Source organism: Corvus hawaiiensis, chromosome 20, assembly GCF_020740725.1.
Source record: "Corvus hawaiiensis isolate bCorHaw1 chromosome 20, bCorHaw1.pri.cur, whole genome shotgun sequence".
Taxonomy (NCBI): Eukaryota; Metazoa; Chordata; class Aves; order Passeriformes; family Corvidae; genus Corvus; species Corvus hawaiiensis.
In genome coordinates, this window is record NC_063232.1 from 4,592,275 (window position 1) to 4,606,311 (window position 14,037).

Genomic DNA, 14,037 nt, shown 5'->3' on the forward strand with positions numbered 1-14,037 from the left:
AATGTGCAGTTGCAGGAAGGTGTATTCCTGCTGCCCTTACCTGGCTTTGTGCACACTCTCCAGTCCCCTGATCACACCTACTGTAATAATACTCACCTACCTCATAGGGTGTTGTGGGGATTAATTAATGTTTGTAAAGTGCTTTGAAGATGAAAAGCCCTGAATGAGTGCTAAATATAATTATCGTCATTCCACAGAACAGTAGAAACATCTCTGTGGCCCCCAGGTCATTGTATAGGTACACCCATGTTTATCTCCCACAATTATGGTCAGATACTGAACAAGGTATTGAAACTTTGATAAAAATTCCCTCTCTGCTCTGGAGGACATATTTAAATTCATGTTCATGCTGTTCATGAAGGGATTTTGTGATACCTGTTGGAGAATATTTTACACTGATTTGTGACACAAAAGCTCTGCCAGGGCATCCACACGCCACAAAAACAGGTGGAAGAAAATCCATGTTTTCACCTGTGATGAATTATTTCCTATCAAAACTTTGCCAGTTTGATTTTATTAAATCTATCAGAGCCTTCTGGTACTAGAAATGAAGACTGTCAATTTATCTGCTGGATCTTGTAGAGATGTGGGCATGGAGTGTTGGTGGATGTGCTTTTTCCTGTCTGGAAGATCCCAAAGATAGTGCTGGGTAATGACTTGTCTTTTCCAAGGACTTTCACATTTGATGTTCCTCAGAGTTATGTGTCTAAAGCTGGCAGGGAAGGTTCTGAGATGATTGGGACTACACTCCACATCTTTACTTCTTTATTCCCAAATTCTGCACCACCTTTAATTTCCAATTCTTACTGTGATGGCTGGGACAGACTAATCTAGGATGGTTTTTGTGTCAGAGACAGCCCAGCACCAAAGCCAGCCCCTGGCCTGAGTGTTCCCCCAGGCTCTTGGGATGCAGCTGCTGCAGCCAGGCAGTTCCTGGTCCCTAAGTTTTAACACCACCTTGGTGGGTGTGTTTGCTGGGGCTGGAGTCACAGGTCGATTGCAGTGCAGAGATAAGAGCCTGAATGAAAGCGAACCACTGACTGGAGAGCATTATTTCTTCTTTCCCGGGAGAATTATCAGGAGGAAATACCTAGAGGAAAGCAGGGTGTCAGAATTCACTGCAGATTTTCCTGTCCCTCACCAACGTGTGTCACAGCCCTGGATCAACACGCACTTTTGGGGATATGAGGAGCAGAGCCCACCTACCAGCACTGCTTCGTGGGCTCTCTCCTCTTGAGTGGCAAAAGAGTTTTGTAGAATTTAAACTCAATAGTTTCTTTTTCCTTACAGAGTTTTGTCTAAAACAGTTTGTTCTTCAGGAGATGAAGCCAAACAACAGGAGAAATCAAGATGTTTGCATCAGAACAACCTTGATTTTGTCAGATCCAGACTAGTCTATCGTAATGTGATAATTTTATGTCTCTCCTTGGTCTGGGCTTTTATGGAAAGACTGAGCTGTTGATTTGCTATACTGGCAGCTATGCTAAACTGTTAAATTCTCTTCCCTAATCTGATATTTAATTTTGGGGGGGAGAAAAAAAAATGAAATTGCAGCCATCAAAGTTACAAAGTAAATATTCAAAAAGCGAGTCAGTGGAACCAATTCAGTGGTGTCTGACTGTGTCTTTAGTCTGAAGTAACAATGTCAGGTGGAAATGGTTCCTATTTACTTCCACCAGGGCTCAGCTGCCCAGTGAAGGTGACCAAAGTGGGAGGATTGTTTGGTACTTTCATGTGGGAAGCACTGGAGAGGGAAGAGAAATGACAGCCTGCCCGACTGACCTGGCATGAGGTGCTTGTGGTGTGTCCAGAATGAGCAGCTCGAGATCCTGCTTCCCTGTTTGTTTGCCTCATTTAGGGGGAGTCATCCTGCATGATCTGCTTCCTGTAGCACTGCGTTTTGGCATCTTGGGTATATGGAGTTGTTTCATCCTAGAAGCTGGAAAAATATTATCTTTGTTTTCCACAATTTGATCCTTGTCCTAAAAGTTTTCCCTGGACTGGTGTTTTCCAAAGGAAAGGATAAGCTGAGCTCAAACACCTTGTGTGCAATTCAGAAGGTTTGATCAATTTTAAGATTTAATATTCTTCGATTCCTTGACATGGAAAAACAGTGCTGACCTCATTATAAACCCCTCCTGCTATTTATAATTGGCAAGAACAGTCTTGCTGATCTGGAAATTTGTCAGCGAGGAGTTCTTCCTATGAGCTTCACTTTTTGCCCAGCCAAAGCATAAATTAATCCCTTTGATTAAATATTCCTGCTCAATTTACTAGTGGGATAATTGCTTATTTTTAATACATTGTTTATATTTTATTATGCAGTGATGGCAGCACTATTTGTTATCATAAATAGCTTTGTAGGCTTACAATTTTTGTATCCTAACATTTGGATGATAAGCTTACAAAATGACTTAAGACGTAATCTAACCAGCTATTCTGCCACCATTAAATAGGAAAAGTGGCCCAGCATCTCTCCCTTGGGATCACCTGAGGGAAGACACACCTGGGTGTAACTTTAACCGTCTGCTGGGCTGCCTTTAAATAGTAGTCAGGGCTTGCTTTTTATCTTCTGAGATATCCCTAGGGAATACACACCTTGGTTTAACCTACATACACTTCAGTCCATTTCTGTCCCTCAGAAGTGATCACAAGTGCATTTATCTGGCAGATTAATGTGTCTAGAAAAGCACATTGGTTAAACTGAGCTTAGCAATGTCAGCATTCCAAATATTTCACCAAACCAGAGCATGGTTTGGGCTGGAAGGGACCTTAAAGCCCATCTCCTTCCACCCCCCTGCCGTCAGCAGGGACATCTCCCTCTAAACCAGGTTGTTTCAACCTGGACTCGAACAATTCCAGGGATGTAAGAGAGTATAATTCTCATTCCCTCTTCTTTTGGCAAAATGGAGCTGGTTTTTGCCCTGTTTTTGTTACAGAGGAGCCGTGAGTTGGAAGAGGGAAGGAAGAAATTCACCAGGGAGATCTGAATTACAGCCTCCAAATCTGGCACGCCCAGAAGATGTTCTTTTGTTGGCATTTGCAGAACTTTCAGCTCGTTAATTGTTCAATCTTAAATTAAAATACAAAGAACCATCATTATACACCAAATATCATTTCCTGGCCAGTGATTTAGTGCTGCCCATAAAGCGCAGCATGGGGAGCGGTGTGGCAGCCACTGCAAGGTGTTATTTTGGTATTTTGGAAATGAGGATGAGCTCAAGACACGGTGTTAGACTTGACTCTGTGCCTTTCTGCTCTAGGTGAAATTCAGGAAGGTGTTCTAGACACCTGTTACAGCCATTGTGTCACCCAGCACTGGGCTTTGGGTTGCCTTTTTGACAAGGCTGCTCTTAGTGTGCAGCTTTCAATGCAGCAGGGAGATAATTAATTAAAGAGAGAAAGAGAGATTGGGCTAATAATTGGGGGTAATAATCTCTGATTGTCCTCATGGGTTTATTTTGTCTTGTGCTTAATTATTTGGTCCTTATGTATTCAGCATTGGGACGCTGCCTTGTTCTAGGGTAGCTGGAGCTGGATCCTTCTCCTGTGCTCAGGGAGGAATTCCCGTTCCTCCTCAGAGTGGATCACTGGAGAAATAGAAAATTTCAGACCTCAGAATCAGGTTGGAATGCCCTGTAACAGATCATAAACCTTCTCACTGAAAATAATTAGTGAAGAGTTGGCAGCCTTCTGCCAGCTTTCCCTTTTTTGTTGACACTGCACTTCAGAAAAAGCCTTTTGTGATTTTTTTTTCCCCCTTTTTTTTTTTTTTTTTTTTTTGTTTTGTTACAAGGTTAACAGAAAGGGAGCAGGCTTTCCTAGCCTGCAGCTGCTGGATAAGTGGTAGCTTGGCAGGCTGTCTTTGTTTGTTTGGTCTCATGGCTTCTGCATTTTTGGCTGCCAGGCTGTTTCCAACATCACAGAGCTGTGCAGAGCGAGGCTGTCAGGAGAGTTTTGGTGACATGACAAGAAAAGGAGAAAGCCTACTGTACATCAGCTTCCAGAGCATGGGAATCTGATGAATGTCAAAGCCAGGGATGTAGAAGAACGTGGCCAATGTCGCCAGACACTGATGGAATCACAGCAGCGCTGCTGATATTGGAGAGGCTCATCCTCTGTCTCGTCACCTTCAACTCCTCTCTCTGAACAGGACTTTCTAAAGGTCAGACCACAGCAGATTCAAAGGAGAGTGCTGCTGCATCCTGGTTTTAAGGCCCTGAGGGACTGTGGGAGTTTCAAGAACATGTGGATCTCCAAGGGAGACCTTTGAACCACATGAGTCTTCCCAACCCAATCCTGTCACACTCATGACTCTGAATATGTTGTGCAGGTTTGGCCACTTAGTGGCTCAGGCATGAGCAGGGAAATGATCACTCATCCATGACTTCATCCTGTTGCTTCTAAGGCTTGCTGCCTGCTCTTTTTATTTTCCATTTATTTTAGGCTGAGTGGTGATTTCAGATGTGTTGAATAACTCACACCTTCCCCCAGTAATGTGCAACTTTTAGTTCTTGGGGGTTTTTTTCTGTTCCTCCTTGCTGATGCTCTGTGGTGAACATGCAGCATCACTTCTGGAGCTGTGGCAGAGCTCAGGAGCAGAATTAGTTTGTGAATATGATGTTGCTTGGTGGTTCAGATGAAAATGTTTGCAAGTCACTGCACTTCACAACCCAAGGTGAAACACTGTGCTCTGTTTCCTTTACAGCAGCTGAGGAGAATCTTGTTTGAATTGCTGGAGTGTCTTCCCACATCCTCAGCTTGCAGAACCTCCTAAATCTCTTTCCAAAAATTATGCATTTAGGAATAGTGCTCTGGATTTTGCCTCACTCAATATATTTTCTGTAGAAGACAGGGAATCCTTCAGCTAGAGATAAAACCCTAAACCCTCTTGGTACCACAACCTTTAACCAAGTTTCTCTCCAGTTAGTGACATGATTGGTTCTAAACAGGATGATTAATATTTAGCCAGCTAGAAGACAGCTAACAGTGTTTTACTCCTGCCAGAGGCTTAGGCTAGCACATGATTATCTTCTTATAATTGGCTTGGCAGAAAAGTGTGTGTGTGTGTTGGTTTGGTGTTGCATTTTTTTTTTTTTTTAGCCCCTTAACCATGTCTAATAACCAGAACAACTGGTCTGTCTTCTTTCCTTCTTGGAGTGTGTGCTTGGATGTTCCTGACTGCTCCATGAGCAGCCAGTGCCAATACATGCACGCCCTTTTAGTGTTTCTCCACTTCCATAGAATTTGAGGGAATGTTTTTCCCAAGCTTTCCAAAGTATCCGTGGGAGAAATACTGATGCATCAGCAGAACTGGGTTGTGCTGCAGAAAAACTGGTTTAGGAATACAACTCGGATTAAATTCTCGAATCACAGAACCCCAGGATGCTTTGGGTTGGAAGGGACCTTAAAGATCATCTCACTTCCAGCCCTACCCAAACACTAAACCAGGCTGAAATAAGAATTTCTTGCAAGGTTATGAAGAGAATGTGGTTATATCTGCAGGTTTCACAGGTAGATCTGACAGGTGTGTGGTATCACCCCTCCAAGGTGTTGTCTCAAATCCAACCGGCCGTTATTGTATTGATTTTGAAACAGAGAGGAAAATTGGGAAGAGCTGACCTGGGATGCTGAAAAGGACTGACACACTTGGATTTTCCTAACCAATTACAATGCAAAAACAGCCTGGGATGAGTTATTTGACCCAGACTAGAGCAGTGCCTGGATTTGGGGAGATAAGCAGCGTGTTCAGCAGGAGGGTTATGGAGTTATAGCTGGCTGTAGTCAGGTTCTGAGCTGACATCCCAGCTCCTGTGTTCAGGACTTTGGACCCATCAGGTCAATAATCAGAATTCCCAGGTTCTCCCCATCCTGTCCAAACGATTTTCCCATCTTTCTTGGACCATCCTCCCTTCATCTTCACCTTCCCACCCAATAGTGGAAAACACAAAAAGCTTGTGCTTCCGCAAACAGCCACTGAAATGATCCCAGAGGTATTATCTTAGAAACCAGAAAATGATTCAATGAAAGAAGGAGTGAATCACGTAAATACCCAGAGTGTTGTACCTCAGCAATGTCCCTCCCTTCTGAGTACAAAGCAAAGAACAAAAGCAGGCTGCTGCCTGGCATGGGCCCCTCCTAGATGACTTACTGGGACTGTGAAATCATCAGAAGCCTCAGAAAGAAGTGCTTAGGCAGCATTTATAACTTGATTTTCTTCTCTTCAGTCCTCTGTGAGCGTGGACCTGGTCGCTGTGTTCTCTTGCTCTTAGTCCAGAAGATGGATGAGGAAGGCAAATATTTAATGCTCACAGATTTCTGGATGCCTTTTTGCATTTTAGAGGCTGACAGTGGATTTTTAGAGCTAAAACATGTTGCGTGGAAGAGGGGGCATAAACATTATAAGGTTGTGAACATATTAAACCACATTTTTATTGTTGAGGATGGTTTTAAACACAGCCTTTAAAAACAAGCAACATGAAATCTTGTGGTCTGTTCAAATGGAGAGTTATAATGGGAGGTAAAAATCTTGAACAGGCCATTAATTCCTATCTGGCAGCCAAACCAAGATTGCTTCAGCACTTAGAGGAGCTTCAGTGAGAATGAAATATTGATCTCAGATTGCCAGATTTAAAATTAAACATATGAGATACAAGAGTCAAAGTAACCACTTTGTATTCAGTGCAAAGTATGTTGTGAAAAGATCCTAATTATTTTATGAAAAATCATTGTACAAAAGATGAAAAGACCTAAGGAGGATAAAAAGGAAGTAATTGCAAGCCTGAGGTTTTCATTCCAAATTCAGTTAAAAATGTTTCATCTTGAACAAGTGTTTTGAGTTCATGTGATTCTCCACAGGCTCCAGTCCGTAAAGTTCCACAGGAGGCAACAGGATCAGTTCTCCCCCATTGTAAACTCTCCGTAAATCCTGAGTTTTTAATGGTTTATTCAGTGAAATGAAAATACTCTGCAGCTATTCCACACTGCTCAAATGCCTTTGTCAGTGGTTTTTTCTCCCTTTCTCATTGCCCTCCTCTGTTGTTTTTCTGCACTGTGTGCTTCTCACTCCAGCTCTTGTGACATCAGTGGCGAATGTCTGTGAGGAATTGCCTCGGGCCAGTGTGACTTTCAAAGGATAAGACAATTTGTTCCCTTGCCAATGAACAGTTTATTACATTTCTAATTATTGTTATTAGTCTGGCAGGTGGTGCCATGCATGATATTTTTACAACTGCCAAAGATGCAGGCACTTCTTTCATGATGAAAAAATAACCTGGTTAAGATTTAGAGGAAAACCAGGTGCTCTGCTGTTGTATGTGTTGGATAATTTCTTTGCACTAACGTGGTGCATTGGTTATTTTTAAAGCTTAAGCTGAAACATCCTGACTCTTGAAAGATTTTGTTGTGAGAGACCAACAGTAATTAGTGTTAGCAGCCTAGGTTAGATACGGAGGTTTCTCTCCCTCCCTCTCAAGTTCTTTCCTCTAATCTTTATTACTCTACTTGTTGTGCAAATTAAAGACTCATCATATTTATAAACTCTAACTCAGAGCTCACGTTAATCACTGCCTGAGAATCCTAAATACCCCTTTCCTGATGAAGACCTGGGCTCCTAAACATAGAGACTTGACTTTCTCTGCTCCGTGGGGTTGCATGCAGTCAGATTAAAGAAATAAAAATGATATAAATACTCTGTGCTAGTGCATATATACCATAATATCCCTCTCGAGCAGCCCAGTCCAGTTCCACCCATTGCTACCTGTACAGAGCAGTTTCTAAAACTCTGAGTGACCTGATCCAGTGAAAGGTGTCCCTGCCCATGGCGGGGTGTTGGGATGAGATGGTTTTTGATGGTTTTAGCCCCAAACTCTCCATGATTCCATGATAAATGATGTCTTTCATGCCTTTTGCACTGTAATACACAGTTTCACATTGATTATCCAGTAATCCTGCGTGATTTTATGTCACGCTTTTACCAAAGAGAAGAAGTGAATTCAATAGCAATAGAGACATAAATTTGTTTTATTCACTGATGGTTTCGATAGGCCAGCTGAAGAAAATTAGAAGGGCCAAAGTCCAGCCAGAACTTAACCTGGCCACTGCTGTAAAAGGCAATAAAACTGTTCCTATAAATACATCAGTAACAAAGGAAGAGCGAAGGAGATTCTCCATCCTTTATTGGATGTAGAGGGAAGCACAGTGACAGCAGATGAGGAAGAGGCTGGATCCACCCAAGGTTGCTGAGGCAGCTCTTGGAAGTGCTCCCTGAGCCACTGTCCAGCGTTTACCAGCAGCTCTGGCTGACTGGAGCTCGCTGGAGGTCAGCAAATGTCACACCCACCCACACAAAGGATCTGGAGGGGAATCCAGGGAATCGCAGACCTGCCAGCCTGACCTCAGTGCCAGGACAGGCTGTGGAGCAGACCCTCTGGAATGCCATCACGTGGCACGTACGGTGATCATGCGCAGCTGGCACAGGCCCATGAAAGGCAGGTCCTGCCTGACCAACCTGATCTCCTCCTGGGATAGGGTCACCTGCTCAGGGGGTGAGGGAAAGGCTGGGATGGGCCTGCCTGGACTTTGGGAAAGGCTTTGACACCACTTCCCACAGGATTCTCCTGGGGCAACTGGCTGCTCATGGCTCGGATGGGTGCACTGGTGGTAAAACACTGGCTGGAGCCCCGGGAACCGTGGTGGATGGAGTCACACTCAGCTGGGGCTGGTCACCAGTGGTGCTCCCCAGGCCCGGGACTGGGGCCAGTCCTGCTTAATGTCTTCATCAATGGTCAGGCTGAAGGGTTGGGTGCAGCCTCAGGAAGATTGGATCTCAGGAAAAATGTCTTCACCGAAAGGGCCATCGGTGGTGGAGTCCCCATTCCCGGGGGATTTAACAGATGTGTGGATGTGGCACTTGGGGATGTGGGTTAGTGGTGGCTCTGGCAGTGCTGGGCTAACGGTTGGGCTTGGTGATCCTAAAGGTCTTTGCCAACCTAAACAATTCCATGATTCCATGGTTGGTGCCACTTAACCAGCGTTGCAGTAGGAGCTACCCTGTTGTTACTCACGTGGCTGCTGTCTTAACAAACATAAAGCAACTTCTTCTGTTGTTCTCATGGTAAAAAGAAATTTATTCTGATAAAAACATGAATTTATTCTTTTAATATATACCCCTCTTTTCTTCTCCATTTGCCTGGCAATATCAAACAATCATATTCAGTAAAACCAGACACACAAATTTGCTGCAATTAATGCAAATGGATTTTACTGAATTGTACTTTAGTCTGAGGAGTTAAAGAGGTGGGACACTCCTCAGCTCTGTCCCCTACCCTGATGCATCATTGTGACAGGACAAGTTTCCTTAATGCCGTATTTTTGCCCCATAAAAATGGGACATAAACTGGCAGCACCAAAAAATTAGGTACATCCTGTAAGAAAAATGAATCGATAGAATAATTTAGGACAAAATTGAGTGGTTTTTGTCTTTCTGTGACTTGCAGGAACTGCAGCTGTGCTAGGATGGGTTCAGGATTTGGCTGACTTGTGTCTGCACCCGCCAGGGCTCCAGGTAGGAGCGGATCTTGCTGGAGCAGGGAGCATGGGCATGTTTTGGAGTCATTCCCTGCAGGGGCTGTTCAGCAGGTACAGGAGGCCAACAGTGGCACTGAGTCAAAATAGTGGCTGGAAAGATATTACAGAGCTGACTGCACCTGGTGCAGAGGAAAATGAAGCTGTCAGTCCCCTCCCCTTTCCCCATCACTTGTCTCATATTTCTGAGATACAGGTGTGTGGTTGCTGTGTAAACAGAGCAAAGATTGTTCTTCTAGGCTAATAAGCTGCATGTTTTGGTTTGGTTTTTGTTCCTTACAGAATCTCTGCCAAAATACAGAAGCTTTACAGTGTGAACTCCTGCACTTCCACACCCCCTGTGCTCACTTGGGAGAAAGGCTTTGGTTTCGGGAGCCAGGATTCAGTCAGAGCCTGCCCCTCCGGCAGCTCTACTTCAGCCTTTTTGGAATATGTTTCAGGAATTTATTTCTGTCTTGTCCATGCACCATGTAATCCATCTTAAATTAACAGGTAAGGCATGAGCATGAAATTGGTGCTTGTTTTCACTGTGCCATTCACCGATCTACTGTGACTATCCAGGTAGCTCTGGCTGTGATCATTGGTTTTTGTCAATAACTGGGGGAAAAAACCTGCCCTGTCTTCACTCTAAAAGTCATCAGAGCCAATTCTGATGATGTTGCTGTCTGCCACGGAGCCTGGGTGATAAAAACATAACACTAAAGGCATTACAAAGATTATTTTGGATTATTTCCATAGAATCTTGTGAGACTGCTGCTCCTCCCAGTGCCACAACACCGCTTGCTGAGGTCTGGGGAGAAAAGCAAAAGCACAGGTGTGAGGAAGCTGCCATTGTACAACTGTGTAATCTGTGATGCAGACAAGTGATTTATGATTGCACGTTCCATGTAGCAGGAATGACGTTGCCAGAGGTAAGAACAAGGAGGAAAATTCAGGCTCCCTTCGGGTGACAGACGAGTCAAAAATAAAGAGGATCCATTTTCAGCTTTCTGGCAAGTCTCATCAGGAGAGTCCTAGAGCAAAAAAGGGAAATGGGGCTTTCCTTTTGCAGTCACCCAACTGCCCCAGACTAACCAGTACTCACTAAGGTCCCCCCGAGAGGCAACTGGGAGAACTGGTGCCATTCCAGCTAACTGGAACACTCTGCACACACCTTGTTTGTCTCACATTGTGAAATTCCATATTAATGTACAGCATTTTCATGGACAACTCTGACCACTTCTCTCTGGGCTTGGTGGAGGGAAATGAGGATCAGCAGAATTACTGAAATTGGGTGTCCACCCCCTTCCAAAGAATGGAGAGCCCTTAGTCCCAAGGGCAGGTGTGGGGAAAAGTTGAAATTGCTCTGCTTCTCATGGACTGGACAGGGATCAAGGGAAAGTGAGGAAATTCCTGGAGTGCTGCTTAGCTGGGCAGGACCTGAAGTTGTCTGAATGGCATAGATTGGAAGCAGAATAACTTTCTGATGGTTTAATTGATTCTAGTTAATATTTCAAGTGCAGTGGCAACTAAAAGTAATTGTGATTAATTGTTAGATTGCAAATAGCTCACACAGGCATCCAACATCCGAGCCTTGAAGCAGTTGAATCTGGTCTCATTCATAACAATATATAAGTGTTGAACACTTGAATTAACCATTCTGTTCCTCCTCTATTTTCAAGTTAGTTTGTACTTTGTTGGTTTGGTTTGGTTTTTTTTTTTTCCTTTTGGACAATTTTAATAAATTTTATCAATTTTTTTGACTCTGCTGTTCTGCATTGCTTTTGAAAAGTGTTCCATTCCTTAGCTGTTTAAGGGAGTTTTCCAAGGAAAAGCAACATCAGACCAGGTGCTTGGCCTGGATTTGGGGACCCTGGGCAGTGTCTGCAGCCAGGAGCTGGCACGTGGGGAGGGAACCCACACCTCCTGGATGGCACCTGGATGGTTTCGGTGCGTTAATATGATTAAAGGATAAATAAGACTAAATGTTTCCTTAATAGGAGAAAATACCCAGCATTGACAGTAGTGATTAAGTTCTATTAAACAGTTGTTAGTTTGGACACCAGGTGATTAGTACATTCAAACCACTTCATTTCCAGACTTTGGCACCTTGGTCATTACTAACTCAAGCCATAAAGTTCAGTGAATCAAGTTGTAAATAGTTTTATTGGTCCCATGTTGGAAAAAAAAATAAAAATTGAGGGTTGTGAAATTCCTGGATGATTTCAAGTTATGCATTTCTTAAGTCCTCGTGTTTCTGCTTTCTGTTCTTTAGTTATTCGTCATTGCACAGGGTTTAAACTCTGCTTCTGCCTTTGCAAGCACTTAATCCAATGTGCTAATTGAGAGCAGAGAGTTGTATTCCTAAAATAAAATAAACCAAATGGAGAGAGGGTTGGAGATGCTGCCAACAATGCCATCGTTATCCAGGGGAGGAATTTCCTCAAGGACACAAGTGGAACTGATTTTACAGCTCCTGGAGAAAGGTCCATAGTTACCTACACACTGCTAATTATTGAATAAAACACAGACCCTTATGTTGCTGTTGGTTTGCTGAGAATAATTTTGAGAATTATTTCGTGTCCATTTTATGATAAGGTGTCCTTCCAGGTAGATTTTATTTATTTATTTGTATTTTAAATGAAAGTTTAGGAATTGAGTTGTAAGGCCTGGACATATTTCAAGATGTCAGTGCTGTACAAGAAGGTTCATTTTAATACCTCTTAAGTGACTGGGAGCAAATTTTTGGTTTCTCCAAACCAATTTGAGGATTAGAAAGATGTGCTGGCTTCATCCTGGTTTAGCTTTCAAATTGCCATGTGTCCTGTTACGTCTGTTTATGATTTCAGTGACCCTTGCATCACTCCCATGCCACTTTACAAATTGCTGCCGAGGTGTTTATGGCGAGGTGCCTTTCCCAAATGTAAGCGATTTTCAGGAGCCTGCCCAGAAATCATCAGCTTTTACGGTGTGGTCACAGAAATGTGTGTGTTTACCAGGGTAAGGCCTCCTTTTTACCTTGGCAGTACATGTGGGTGCCTGCAGAAGCTCTGTGTGTGTGCTCGTGTGCCTGGGCAAGGCAAGGCAGGACAGCTCCGTAACTCCAGGGAGAATGGAGGAGGTGACTCCGAGTCACCCAGTTACTCACTGGCACACACTGTGGGAAACCTGTATTTTGTGGTTTTGCTGAGTGCTTTTTAGGCCAAGGCAGGCAAAAAGGCAGAAGTCCCCTCCTCATTACCGAATTTATCACTTATGGAAAGCAACCTTAGTGTCAGCTCTGAGACGAGGAGCTGCATTGGGAATCACAGCTAAGCACAGCAGGTGCTGAGCTGGCAGTTTCGCAGCAGATTGTGAAATTTGATCACACAATGGGAAATAGAGCCACTCCTTGAGGGCAATATCTGGAAACATAATGGGGAACCACCCTTCAAAGGTGATCCGGGTAATAATGGGGCTTAGAAACACTTTCTACCTGCTTTGCTTAGAAAATTATGAAAATTTTTAATAGTGTTACTGGTCTTTGCACAAGCACTCTATATTTAGCTGTACCTTGACTGGTCCTGAGCTCTGACACACCCAAGGCAATAAACTGCCCAGTGCCACCATCACTGCAAGGTGGAAACTGGTAATGGAATTCTCAGTTCTCTTTGTGTCCTGGTGTCTCTTCTCTTCTCTTCTCTTCTCTTCTCTTCTCTTCTCTTCTCTTCTCTTCTCTTCTCTTCTCTTCTCTTCTCTTCTCTTCTCTTCTCTTCTCTTCTCTTCTCTTCTCTTCTCTTCTCTTCTCTTCTCTTCTCTTCTCTTCTCTCCTCTCCTCTCCTCTCCTCTCCTCTCCTCTCCTCTCCTCTCCTCTCCTCTCCTCCAGCTTTTCACCCCTATTTTTTTCTGGAATTTGGGCATTTTTAAACCCTCTGAGTAACTTGCACTGCAGATATTCCCTGGTAAATCTCTGTGTACTCACCCACGTTAATGAACACGGAACACCCAGCATTAATGCATTGGCCCCATGACACTCTGTGCTACTTGATGTCTCCCTCCTTTCTTCTTGAGATTGGCATAAAGATTGCACCTGTGCTCCTGCAGGTACTTTAGGCACACCACAGCCTCTGAATAATGTAGACTAATAGAAAAGACTTCAAAGAACCATAACACAGTTTTAAAAGGGCTGGAAGGAGAGGCCGACGGGAAATGTTATAAGAATTCCACCTTTCCTGCTTAGCTAAGCAGTAATTTAGAAGGACATGTAAAGTCTGTGCGAGTATTTCAAAGAAAACAAAAAGCAAACAAAAGCAGAGCACACTGCCCTGATGCTGGAGACAAAGGGAGGGAGGAGGGAGAGGCTCACAGCAAATCATCTGCTCCAGTTTGTCATTTTTAGGTCCTCAGACACAGGGTGAGCAGGGTAATGAAAATACTTAGAGAGATTTGAGTGTTATTTGAGAGAGGTGAACGCAAAGGGAAAGGAGAGTGGTT

The 14,037-nt window shown here is 43.6% G+C and overlaps 1 long non-coding RNA gene across 1 annotated transcript; it reads left to right on the forward strand.

Annotated features, from left to right (window-relative positions):
- The first annotated feature begins 9,494 nt into the window (after positions 1-9,494).
- Positions 9,495-11,327, forward strand: LOC125336403. Its single transcript, XR_007207748.1, has 2 exons — positions 9,495-9,565; positions 9,868-11,327. It is a non-coding gene; the product is annotated as an uncharacterized LOC125336403 (long non-coding RNA).
- Positions 11,328-14,037: the final 2,710 nt, after the last annotated feature.